General features: G+C 38.1%; 1 protein-coding gene across 1 annotated transcript in view; it reads right to left on the bottom strand.

Moving 5' to 3' along the window:
* Positions 1-12,013, bottom strand: part of USP54 (ubiquitin specific peptidase 54) — a 104,499-nt gene extending 92,486 nt beyond the window's left edge. Inside the window, exon 1 of the mRNA XM_030486119.1 lies at positions 11,917-12,013. The gene's annotated coding sequence lies outside the window, so the exon portion shown is untranslated. The remainder of the gene's footprint in view (positions 1-11,916) is intronic.

The raw sequence follows: 12,013 nt of genomic DNA, 5'->3' as shown, positions 1-12,013 counted from the left end.
AGTATTTTGTCCAGGAAAATAGGCTTCTTTAGTAAAATATCAAGTGGATTTTTGGCAATGATGTAGTTTTCTTATTCCAACTTCCAATTTTCAAAACCATCACTTCAAAGATCTCAATCTGCCAACAGGGCAAGAAGATAAACAAGTTGTGACATTAAGTCCAAGTAAGCTTAGAGGAAGGCATGGAATTTGGCATTGCATTTCCCAAGGAACATGCAGATGACAGGCAAACACATACACATGCTTCCCCCTCTGTACCCAAATTCAGAATTCAAGACTTTTAAGTGAATGCTATTGAGGCAGAAGAATCTAATTTTCCCTCTTTAAAGTCATTTGGATAATTAGAGCATGCAAGAACACTTGAAGGAACTGTTAAGTAATTAGACTTTGCAGGTGTGTCATTTATTTTGTAAAGCCCAGACACGAGAGGAAAAAAAAAATAAGATAAAAAATACACATACACCTGTTTGACTATTGGCTTTCCCAAGAAGTTACAATTGTCTATGTTTCAAAAGCCAGAACTCAAGTGAGCAGCTTTGTCTAGATTGAAACATGTAGTACTCCACTAGTATTACTATGTTTTTACAAGATCAACAATAAAATCCTCCGTGAAAGCTGATTGAAAAACCACAAAAGATGCTTTTCTAGAAATGCATAGACTTAAGTAGATAAATCCCCTGTAGAGCAATGGGAAGTCCTACACACCAGCTACTGTTGCAAACGTAATTTTTGTTCAAGGAGTACATTGTGCTACTATTTCTTTTCCTTCTGGGAAGGTAAAATGCTTATGAGATGAAGCATGAAGGGCAGCACTATTAAAAGCAGAACTAGTAATCAAGAGCCTTCATACTATCCAGAGCCAGGGCACCTGTGGATGATAATGTAATGGCTGCTATTAAAAGGGACAAGGGTTTATCACCCTCCTGAAGATCAAGTGTTTTTCCACAACCTCTTTACAGCAGCCCAGAGTTGGCCTTCACCAGTCCTTAAGAGAGTCAAAAATATCATCACTGCTTCTCATTAATGTGATAATAATATTAGCAGTCAACAGATACTCCTTTGGTAAGCAGCTAAGGAAACTTCTCTCCACTCTGACAAATCAAAAATGAACAAATTAAAAATGCCGCACTAACCAAACAGGTTGATACTCATAAAAAAGGGGGGAATGGAAACCCTTCGTTTCATTTGACACCACTTTCCTCTGCATTCAGTAGTTGTTGAGGCTTTTGTTTTTTTTAAGAACATAGTGTTGGCAGAATTAAAACTGCATAACTACATACCTAAATCATGAGACTGGGCAGAGAAAGGAAAATTCAAGCATTAATTTATGAGCTAAAATTCTATTTACTGCCTACAGTCATTGTGGGGGAGGATAGCTATAAGATCATTGTTGGGGAAAGTGAGGGGCAAACTATTTCTTGAACTGCTTTTCAGTTGTTACCAGCTGTATGGAATCCAAAACAAGCAGCTGGATCTCACTTCAGCATTCACACTAGAAAGCACTGCCAGCACCTACCTCATATCAAAGTAATTTGGCAAACTGGAGTGGCCATACAGAACACCACTGCACAGCACCTGTGGTTCTGATGCGGCAGTCACACCCTGAACCTGAAGCTCTCCTTGAAAATACATAAATGAAGATCAACTATTGGAATAACACTGAAATGTAAAATGGATATTTAAAACGAAATACACCTCAGTTAAGTCTATGACCAGTTTCATCAAAAGATATTACTACTAGGTAGAGAAGTAAAATTTCTTCCTCCCCAATCTAAATTTAAGCAGCTATAACCTCCTCAGAAAACTATCATAATTATGCTAGAGAGGAATAAATTATGATAGTTTCTATAATTTTTCTTTTCTCATGACCTAACTCTGAAGACAAAAGGAATTTTTTTTAATACAGGCTCAAAAAAAATTCTCCTGAAGAGATTTTTTTTTTTTTTTAAGTCTACATGCATCTTTTTTTTCTTCTCAAAGACTGAAAAGTAATTGACAGTGATATTCTTTTAAAAGTATTTCTGCAGTTCAGTGTGCCTAACAGAAAGAGTGTGCTGGCTCCCTTGCTCTAATTTTTCTTGTTTACATTATATGTAAGTTATGCTCTATCCTACCAATGAACAGCTAGAATTTGTTCTGAATATGTGTAATGTGCCAGAACACTTTATTCCTTATACAAAAAAAAAAAAGTTTAGTCAAGTTCCTCCATAATTTATTAAAATTTAGAACGCAGAATTTAATAGTTTGATGAAGTCCTCATAGGAAAATGGCTTGATCTATGCTAAATCTCCACATAAATATTCTTCAAAGCAGGAGTTAATCTGTCCACAGCCTCGGCCGCTTCTCAGGACAGTTGGACAGCAATTTCTCTGCACTCCTTTTCTTCCTGAGCTGGTACCTCTAATTCTTCAGTCTCATGTGATTCTTACTGAAGGAATTTACCGAGCACTCCAAATGATCAGCTCATGCAGAAAAAGGAATGCTGAAGAACAGTGTGATCAACAAGTAAATTAGAATCACAGAATAACTGAGGCTAGAAAGGACCCCAGAGGAGGCCTCTAGTCTAACTTCATGCTCAAAGCATGACCAAGAGGTCAGATCAGGTTGCTCAGGGCTTTATCCAACTGGGTCTTAAAATCCTTTAAGGATGAAAACTGTACAGCCTCTTATTCAAATGCATGACTGTCCTAATGGGAATGGGGGGGAGCAGGAGCACGGGACGGGGAGAAGGGGCCAAGTCTTCCTTACAACTAGTCAAAACCTTTCTTAGTTTATGTCCATAAATTCATAGCATACTTCACATGCTTCCTCATGAAAGTTCCTACCGCTTATTTTTGAGTGATTTTCACAATCCAAATGAGGAGATTAGTATGACTGGACAAATTAAGACATTATTAAGTCCTACATAAAACAGAGACCTGTTGACACTCCCATATCAGCTCAATAGGCCAGCATCACACAGAAGTAGTGAAAACTTAGCATGTAGAAAAAAAGCAATTGCCACTGAAAATTTTCAGAGTCCACCTAAAGAACAGCATTTCCATTGTTTTATTGAAGTAATTTTGGAAATTTGAGTGCTATTAATACTGAAGGCTGTTCACAATTACAGGCCAGATGAGGATCATAATTCATTCATGTATTTGGATAACAATATGGCCCCAGCATTCCACATTCACGTAATTACTCAAATGAGTTCCAGACAAGCTGGAATAAGAAGAGGAAGGGAAGCCCAGGAACAACCTGGAATATTGTTGCACTTTATTGATACCATCAGAATAAAGTGGGAGGGTAGAAATATGAGAAAAGAAGCACTACAGCTAGCATTACCATGTTCAGTCCTGCCAGAGACTGCTAAATTTGAAGTAAAACAGTACTAAAACAAATTAGTATTTAATGTTTTATGCTGTCAAAATCTAAAACAAAAAAAAAAAAAAAAGAGTTTAGAAAGTTTAGGATTAATTAAAAATCTTGGTTTAGGCTTTGGATACTTGTTCAAACAATTTGACATATTTATTTACTAAGCATACACGAGAAGATATCTCAAAGGTTAGGATTGATATGTCATCCATAATTTTAACTCCTATACAAACAGTACATACACTCCTTATCAGAGGAAAAAAGTGATATAATTTTGTAATTGATACTTGAAGTAATGTTTTTGACAGCAGAATTAAGCAATTCCAGTTAGGCATGACACTGCAACAGTCATACATTTTCCAGATTTTCTCTCCCAAAACCTCACATATTCCTTTGCAGATCTTGCTAGTACCACTGCTTCTGCCTAAAAACATTCCTGGAGCTACACAGCCAGAAAAAGCAACTTCAACTTAAAAATGTCACTCGATCTGTAAGCCTGAGAAGCTCTCTGTTCTGGTACAGATGACAAGATTCTACCATTTTCTGTCTGTGAACACTGCCGGTTCCTTCCACAGCAAGAAATGAATACAGTGGAATTAGCCAGGTACCCTTCTAGGCTGCAGCTGCGATACCAGACAAACAGGCAGAGGAGAACCCATCATAAGCAAAAAGCAAACAAAGAAAAACACAATAGAGAAGTGGTAAATAGCTTAATCTATATGATAATTATACAGTTGAATGACTGCTATAATTAATAACAGTAAATAGACTGAATGAGGAAATACATTACTCGATTAAACTACCTTTCTACCTTTGCCAAAAAGGAAGAGCCCTTTAAGAAAACACATTTGCACAACAGAAGGTATTTCATCTCCGAAGATGGCTATTTTCATACTGTACCTACAGTCTTAACCAGCTATCCAAAAGGAGAAGATAATGTAAATACCTTTTGCTAACAGGAAAGTTATAATCCTCTCCCAAAACAATGCATTTTAAGAGAAATGTCTAAAACAATGTTTTAAAAAGCTTCCTTGAAAATTTATGGAATTTGTCTAGCTTTGAGACTTTAAACAAACTAGGAGCACCTTAAAAACAGCACTTTCAGTAAAAATTCTTGTTCATCCTGCAACACTGCCAACCTCACACTGCAGCATTCTTTCCTGGTTCTCTTTAAGAAAAAAATAAATATATGTTTAAAATCTATCAAGCATCCGTAATCAAAGGATCCTAAAGCTTTTGCTGACAATGCCTTTTTAACATACTTCTAAATATTTACATAACTCCCCAGATATTATCTATTACAATGTAAGTACTGCGTAGATTTGTTGTGCATAACAATGTCCATAATAGATATCACAGAGAATGTTTCGGTTTACTAATCACAAATTTTATGAAGCTGTGCTGTCTATTTGTGAGCATGCCTCAGGTACAGTTATAACAGAAAAGTTTTAGGGAACAGGCAGAGCATATAAGCAACACTTTTTTTTTCGTTCGTTTTTTCCCCCCTCCATTTCCCTTACCATGACCTATTTTCTTGAATAACATGTAGACCTAGTAAGGACATTAACCTGTTTCCATGTCACAGTACGGCTCATGTACCGATGTGCTGAGATGCATTAGCTGTCATTTATTGATCCATTTCTAAGTTCATTCTACTGGGAATACCACTGGAGGATCAGAAAGTCTCTTGCTATCCTCTGCTTTGTGACACAATTTACTGATTAACTATTTCCCACAGTACATTCATTTTAACATTTTGTGGAAATACTTACAGAAGATTCCTCCTCTTCAAACAGTCTCCCACGTCTGAATCACTCTTACATATTTTTAGTCCATTCATTATTTTTAAAAGTCAAAATGTAATAAATCATGTTTTTATTTTAAAAACATAAGAATTACATGCACCAAACATTATCTACTACCAATACTGATTTACATTTTACCAAGTATTAGAAATGTACAAGCTAGCTGGTCTTTACTCAAAGACTGTAAAATGCCAAAACAAGTTTCATGCAGATAGGGAAAAAGAAACTTATTTAAAAAAAAAAAAGTATTTTCCCCTTGATTCCCGACAGGCTTCTCTCATGCAAAATGTTCCCCCTCACACACACAGTATACAGTGTATTTACACTTCTGTATAAATTTTGTTGAGCCACACATAAAAGACACTAATATATGATCATTATTCATTACAGTTCATTCTACCTGCTTCTGCCTTTAGCATTATTAACCTTTGAACCAGCAATTACTTACTACTTATTTGCAATGTATATACTCATAAAAACCTACCTTTGTGCCAAGAAGTGTTTATACAATTTTGTAAGCTTGACTAGATTTTAAAAATAAATGTCTACAATAAACCCACATTCGCTGTTCCGATTTAAACAGGATGAGAAAACAGCTGAGCTTTAACTGTCTGAATTTTCAGAGCTGTAAAATATGTCAGGGAAAAGTGATTCCAAAAGCCAGGCGTCTAGCTTTCAAATTGAAGGACTGCAAGCTTGACCACATCCGTGCATCAAATCAATTATGGCAGATTTGATGGCAGTTATGGCAGTAACAAGCAGGGACTATTGCAAAATAATTAAGCAAAAGATCAGCAGGGTTCATGTCCAGTCACAATTCAATGAAGTCTTATATGCAACATAAATTGGCATCTTTTCAGGCTTAGAGAGATGTTTGAAAGAAGGAAATATTCACAATTCATATTTCTGAGTTTTAAAAACCTGATTTGTCCAATTCTCAAAAAACCCCCAAGGATTTAGACATTTTGCTTTGGATGACAGAACCCCTGGGAAATGAGTAGGATGCAAACAAAGGAGTGGGAAAAAATACTACAAAACAGATAATGGATCACATCCTATATACCAGAAATGCTGTGCAAAAAGAGGAAGACACAGCTCTAAGTGGGATGCTCTAACTGGAAAAAGGGGAGAAAAGGAGAAAACAAATGGGACTGAGAACATATCGGACATAAATCTTACATGATCATAAGCTTCCATTTATTATTAAATAGGCAGCAAGTTATTTTTATTGCCCACAGAAGCATCTGACCAAAATCACTTTTCTTCCAACACCTTTTGAATCAGTTGGCCAATTTCCAACATTTTGAAATAAAAACCCAGAGCTGTCAAAAATAATTATGCTCCTATAAACTACAGAAAAATCTATAGTCAGGTAGAGTAAAAAGACTCAATTTGCACTTTTAGTGAGGGAAAAATTCACCTGTTATGTATTTGATTTGTCAGCAGGTCAGTCAGAACAGACTATCCATAGCACTGTCTATTGTTATGGAAGAAAATGGGACTAAGGATTGGAGGAGAAGAGATAGGAAATATAAAAACAATCCACATACATAAAAATGTAAATTTGATATTTCTGCAGCTCACAGAAGCTATGACCTGCAGACAGCAACTTGTTTTAACAGCTTTGCTAACAGAGAATAACTTGGACAAGTATTTACATTTCTTGACCCCTTCCTTTTAAGTAGGTTGCCTAGAAACATCACACCTCAGAATGAATGGTGAAATGGATTATGCGCTCCTATCTCTGTATTTCAGATATTTTGTTGCATCTATTTTGTAAAATCCTTGGAAATAATTTTCCATTATGCTTTTTACAGCATTGAGCACAATGAAGATAATCAATGAAGAACAAAGTAGACATGTAATAACAATAATATATTCTAGAAAGGCTTCCATAGATAAATACAAACCTGGATACAACCTGCAGAAGTGTTGGTGGAATGACTCAACACCTAATGATATTTCGTTTAAGTTAATTTTCTTAGCAGCAGCCTGAGGTTATTAATAAGTCCCAGTATGCTAACTTAGAGCTGTGGATTCCTTTTCCTGTTAATGGTAGCAATAGGTTCTTCATTAATGGTTTTAAGATAATGCTGGAGTTTGCCATATGGTTGGATTTGTGTGAGGGTTTCTCATGAAAAGCCACAGACTGTAAGAAATTGTTGCTATATTTAACTTCAGTGTCCTCACATGCACAGCAGACAATTGGAATGGACACTGTCCTAGTATTTACAAGTGCAAATGATGCTCGATATTTACTGCATGTATTGTTTAAGAGGACTACAGGGACTTTAAACAAGAGAACATATGGACGGAGCAGTGGATTGGTAATGCAATGCTGAGCTTTTCATCTTTAGGTCATTGGTTCAAATCTAAACTGGTCAGTAATGAAGGCAAGCTATTTGACAGCTCTGGCTTTTGTAAATCGATTTGTCAGGCTCAGTCAAGTTCCCATCAGACTCAAAATTCACCATTACAATCTCAAAATTCACCATTACAATCTGCATTCCTGAAAACAACTTCATCCCAACAAAGTAACAAAAAAATTGAACAGAGACAGAAGTAACCTCTTCCTCCTTGGGCACCATCTCCAGACCAGGACATAGGGAGAGTGCCAGAGGAACAGTGAAAATTACACCACCAGCGGTAGAGCACATCATTCTGTGGATAAAGATTACTTCTGCCTCTCAGGTACCCAGTTATAGTTACCTGTGTATCAGGAGAAATCTTTCAGGTTTTTATTACTAAAGAAGACAAGAAAAAAGAGACACCAATATGCAGATTTTAAAACTTAAATTTCACAGTGCTGCTTAAAGATTTCTTTGGATATCTTGTTCGAAGATGCATTTCATAAGGCCAAAGATTTTGAAGAAAGTAGTCACAGTGCTCTATAAGAGTAATAACAAATGTAATATCCATTTTGTTATGAGGTATTTGTAGCCAAAATGTTGCTGCTACAAGTGATGTTTAAACATTTCCTGCAGGTGAGTTGAATTCAGTAATGGATACATTTACAACTTACTATGAATGATACTAGAGAAATCATGTTCTTACAATATTTCAAGTTAGACATACATACAGGTATGTATGCACAGGTTAGACATAACAGCAGATAACTTTCCACATGCTTTCAGAATTTGAACAAAAATGGTTTTAAGCCTCAAAACCATAAGTCTAGCCTCTTCCTCTGTCTCTTAATAGTTCAGCAACAAACACAGCAAACACTCTGCAGGTACCATAGTTCTCCATTTTACCAAGTGATAACTGCTACAGAAGTGAATACAGACACCAAGTTTTAATACAGCACCTTTAAGACCACCTTTACTTCACATATTTAGGGCATAACACAATAAAATCCAATGGAAGTTTTACACTCTATGAACACAAAACATTACTTCTAACAAGACTACAACAGAATACATACAGCTCTTAGATCTTGGAAAATGTGTTAAAAATAACAAGAGCCTTCTGCCTTCCATGCAGGTTCCTTGGGTTTTACTAAGACATTGACAACATACTGAAATTTTTCCTTCCTTTTCCAACAACTCCAGAAATAGGACACTTACTGCAACTTTAGGAAAGCCACAACAGATTAACTTCCCATGACTGCATGCATTTCAGCAAGCTGAATGATTGAGCTGGCATGGAGTCAGTCTATTGCTATAAAATCAGAGGAGCATAGCCAAGTGATACCCTAGTTTGGCCAACCACTAGTCCTGTGTCCTATACACAATAGCTGATGAGATCCACGCAAACCTTTTAACTTTCTCAGGTCACAGAACAGGAAACCCCATGCATCAAGTGACATAACAGAGAGAAAAGAAGAAATAAACTGCATGCTAAATTTGAGTATCAAGAGACATGATAAGAGACTATATTATGTCACTTGCCTTAGAAAGAGTCCAGGCTACAGCTAGGACATGGTTCCTCCTAGCAGTCTCACACTAGGGTGCAAGCCTAAGGAAGGGTGGCTGCCTACACATGAAGTCAAAATCTTAAAGCCTAAAGACTGCCTATTATCTGACTTGCAGTGAACAAGAAGAAAACAATAGAGATCCATGCAAGACAATCAGAACGCCTTGACAGTCAGTAAGAAGACTTATTGCTGCTCCTCTCATCAACACTTGATGTACCATCAAACACTGCATACCTGTGCTAGGGAATGACTTTCAGTGACAGAAATGCACAGTAACTTTGGAACACTGACTGCAGCCATTATTGACAGAAAAGAAAGAAATTAAAAGGCAAAGTTTAGACAAAGGCAAGAAGTGGAGTATTTCAGAGAACAAATTAAAATAAAATATTTGAATAAATGTGGGTGGAACACGTTAGGAAACTGAAGGATGTGTAAGGGATTTAAATTTCAGAAGGTTGCATGAGAAAAACAAAAAGACTAATATGTTCTACAGGTGCCAATAAGCACATTTATTGTAAGACTTACACTTTTATTGGTTTTTAACAGTAAGATAAGCAGATTTAAAAAGAGAATAGCTGTTACTTTCTATTATTCTTTCATCCTGCTACCTCAGTTTCCTTTTGGTATTAGCTGCTGTATTTTGCACAGTTGCACCAGAAGTTATTCAGGACAGCCACAACTGTTCTATATACAGATATGTTTATAGAGCACTCAAACACCATTGAGGGCAAATTCTGATTAGTGTGGACAGAACCTACTGTAACTACAATAATGTGATACCTAAGAGCTCTGCCACTTTCATCTCTAGGTAACAAGGTTTTTGAAGCCCCACAAACTGGGAAATAAACACACTTTCTCTTCTATGTACTCTCCATGAAAATTCGCATAAGAAGGATTAATGCCTAATAACATCAGCAGGACTGGATAAAGAAGGATTTAAATTCCCTTTACCCTTTTTAATGAACTTGTGACTACAGTCTCAAAATAGACTGTTAACCAGAACAGACAGAAGAACTGACATAATTTTTACCTGCAATGACTGAAAGAAATGAACTGAAATGCTTTTACAGCTGTCACTAGCATAAAGAAAGGAATATTTCTAAATTCTCTCAGATAACTCTAAGTAACTTTGTCTGTTCTGGACAAAGCAAGCATACCCGTACCCTTCACGCCACCCCAAGAACACTGTGGCAAAAGGCCGGCATCACCCAGGTGAGGGGAAAAAAAAAGAAAAGAAAAAAAAAAGGCAAAAGGCTCCTATTTAATTCAGTCTGAATGATGTGCAGCATGCTTGATTAAGATATACTCTGATTAGGTGCTGGAATAGAATTTAAAGAGTATCCTGTCTAGCAAAATGATCATTATTTCTGTCACTTCCTAAATGAGAATAGATTTCAACAGCCTCATTCCAATTTATTTATTTATTTTTAGCCTATAATACATTTTTGGTTTGGTTTTTTTTTAACTGTCATGTTCAAGTTATGTATTACCTCACCAGTTTAGTTCTCAGCACAGCAGTACTTTCTCTCCCCTTGGAAACGAACACAAGACTATCTATGTCGCTATTGTCACAACTGCTATCTATTTCCAAAAGCGTTGTTCAATATTAAGTATATTGCAGCACAAAACCTTTCTAATGTAGATTTTCAAGTCTGAAGTGTAGCACAAGCTTAGAGAGGTTTGTCTTTGGTACATACTTCTTTATTTCCACAACAAAACTGCATGAGAAATTACACAACTATTTTTCCTCCCATTTCACATGCATATTTTTTTTTCCACGAGTATAACACTCAGAATTTGTTCTGAAATCTGAAAAGCTCTTTGAATTCTTTTCACATGCACAATCAGCCACTACAATACACACAACTTCTCTCAGCTGAAAGACCAGAAAGCCATTGTGTCTGCAACTTTCTGAAAGCAGGTGTATACTGTTATGGTTTCTATTTAGGGCTGTAATCCTCACAAATCCTCACTCATAATCCTCCTACTGAACAAAGGGTTTCAAGCAAAATCAGATCCTGGAAAAGCAAACAGCTTCTGCACATGCTTTTGCCTACCTTGGACCAACATAGTAAATATAATACTGTAACTGAGCAGCTTCTTCCAACCAACAGCTTCTACCTATGCAAGTTTAACTTTTAATGGCAGTTGATAATGTCTGAGTTATTAACCAACATAATGCAATGTCAGTGATATTAATTTCAAAGATCCTGCTGACAGAAGACCCTTTTTGCCTCCAGCGTCCTCCTTCTCGTACCTGCTACTACTTTCCTCGCCTGAGGTGACCAGCTGCAGGCAGAGGAGGCCCTCTGTCGCAGTTACCCCGGCGCTCAGGCCATAGGCTGAGCGCCACCACAGAACCCGCCGATCGCCGCCTGCCCCGCCACCAGCAGAGGCGAGGCCGTGCAGGCGTACAGGGCTGCAAAGCCCTACACAGGCGGGAGAGTCACTACTGACGGTCCGGGCACAGGGAACAAGCAACCAGTTAACGGCTGGGTTTGGCTTGTTGGGTTTTTTCCCTAAGGGGATGGGACAGGAAAAAAGAAATCCCAAGTGTTCCCGAAAGCGGTGGATCCTGGGTTCCCGCCGCGCCCAGCAGAGAGCTGGCCGCTGCCGGCACCGCGGTACAAACTGCGCCCCCGCCCCTCACGCAGCCTGCCATGCCGCTGAGGGGAGCGACCCCTCCCGTCCCGCCGCCAGAGCCGCGACCCGCTGTCACCCAGCAGCGCAGCGGTCCGTACAGCGACGGTCAGTACGGCTCCAAACAGCCAGAGCAGAACCCAGGAGGTGGGGAGAGCCCTTGCCCCTCACTAGGGCGGCGGTGCCGTGAGTCCCTACCTGCCAGTATCAGTTCATGCCGCGGCGCGAAACATCCCCTCCCCTCATCCGCCCTCATCCCCGCTGCTATAGCTACGGGGAGCCGCGGCAGCCACCT

The sequence above is a fragment of the Strigops habroptila genome, chromosome 5 (genome assembly GCF_004027225.2).
Source record: "Strigops habroptila isolate Jane chromosome 5, bStrHab1.2.pri, whole genome shotgun sequence".
Lineage (NCBI taxonomy): Eukaryota > Metazoa > Chordata > Aves > Psittaciformes > Psittacidae > Strigops > Strigops habroptila.
Note: the sequence above shows the minus strand (reverse complement) of the source record. Positions and strands in the feature narration are given on the sequence as shown.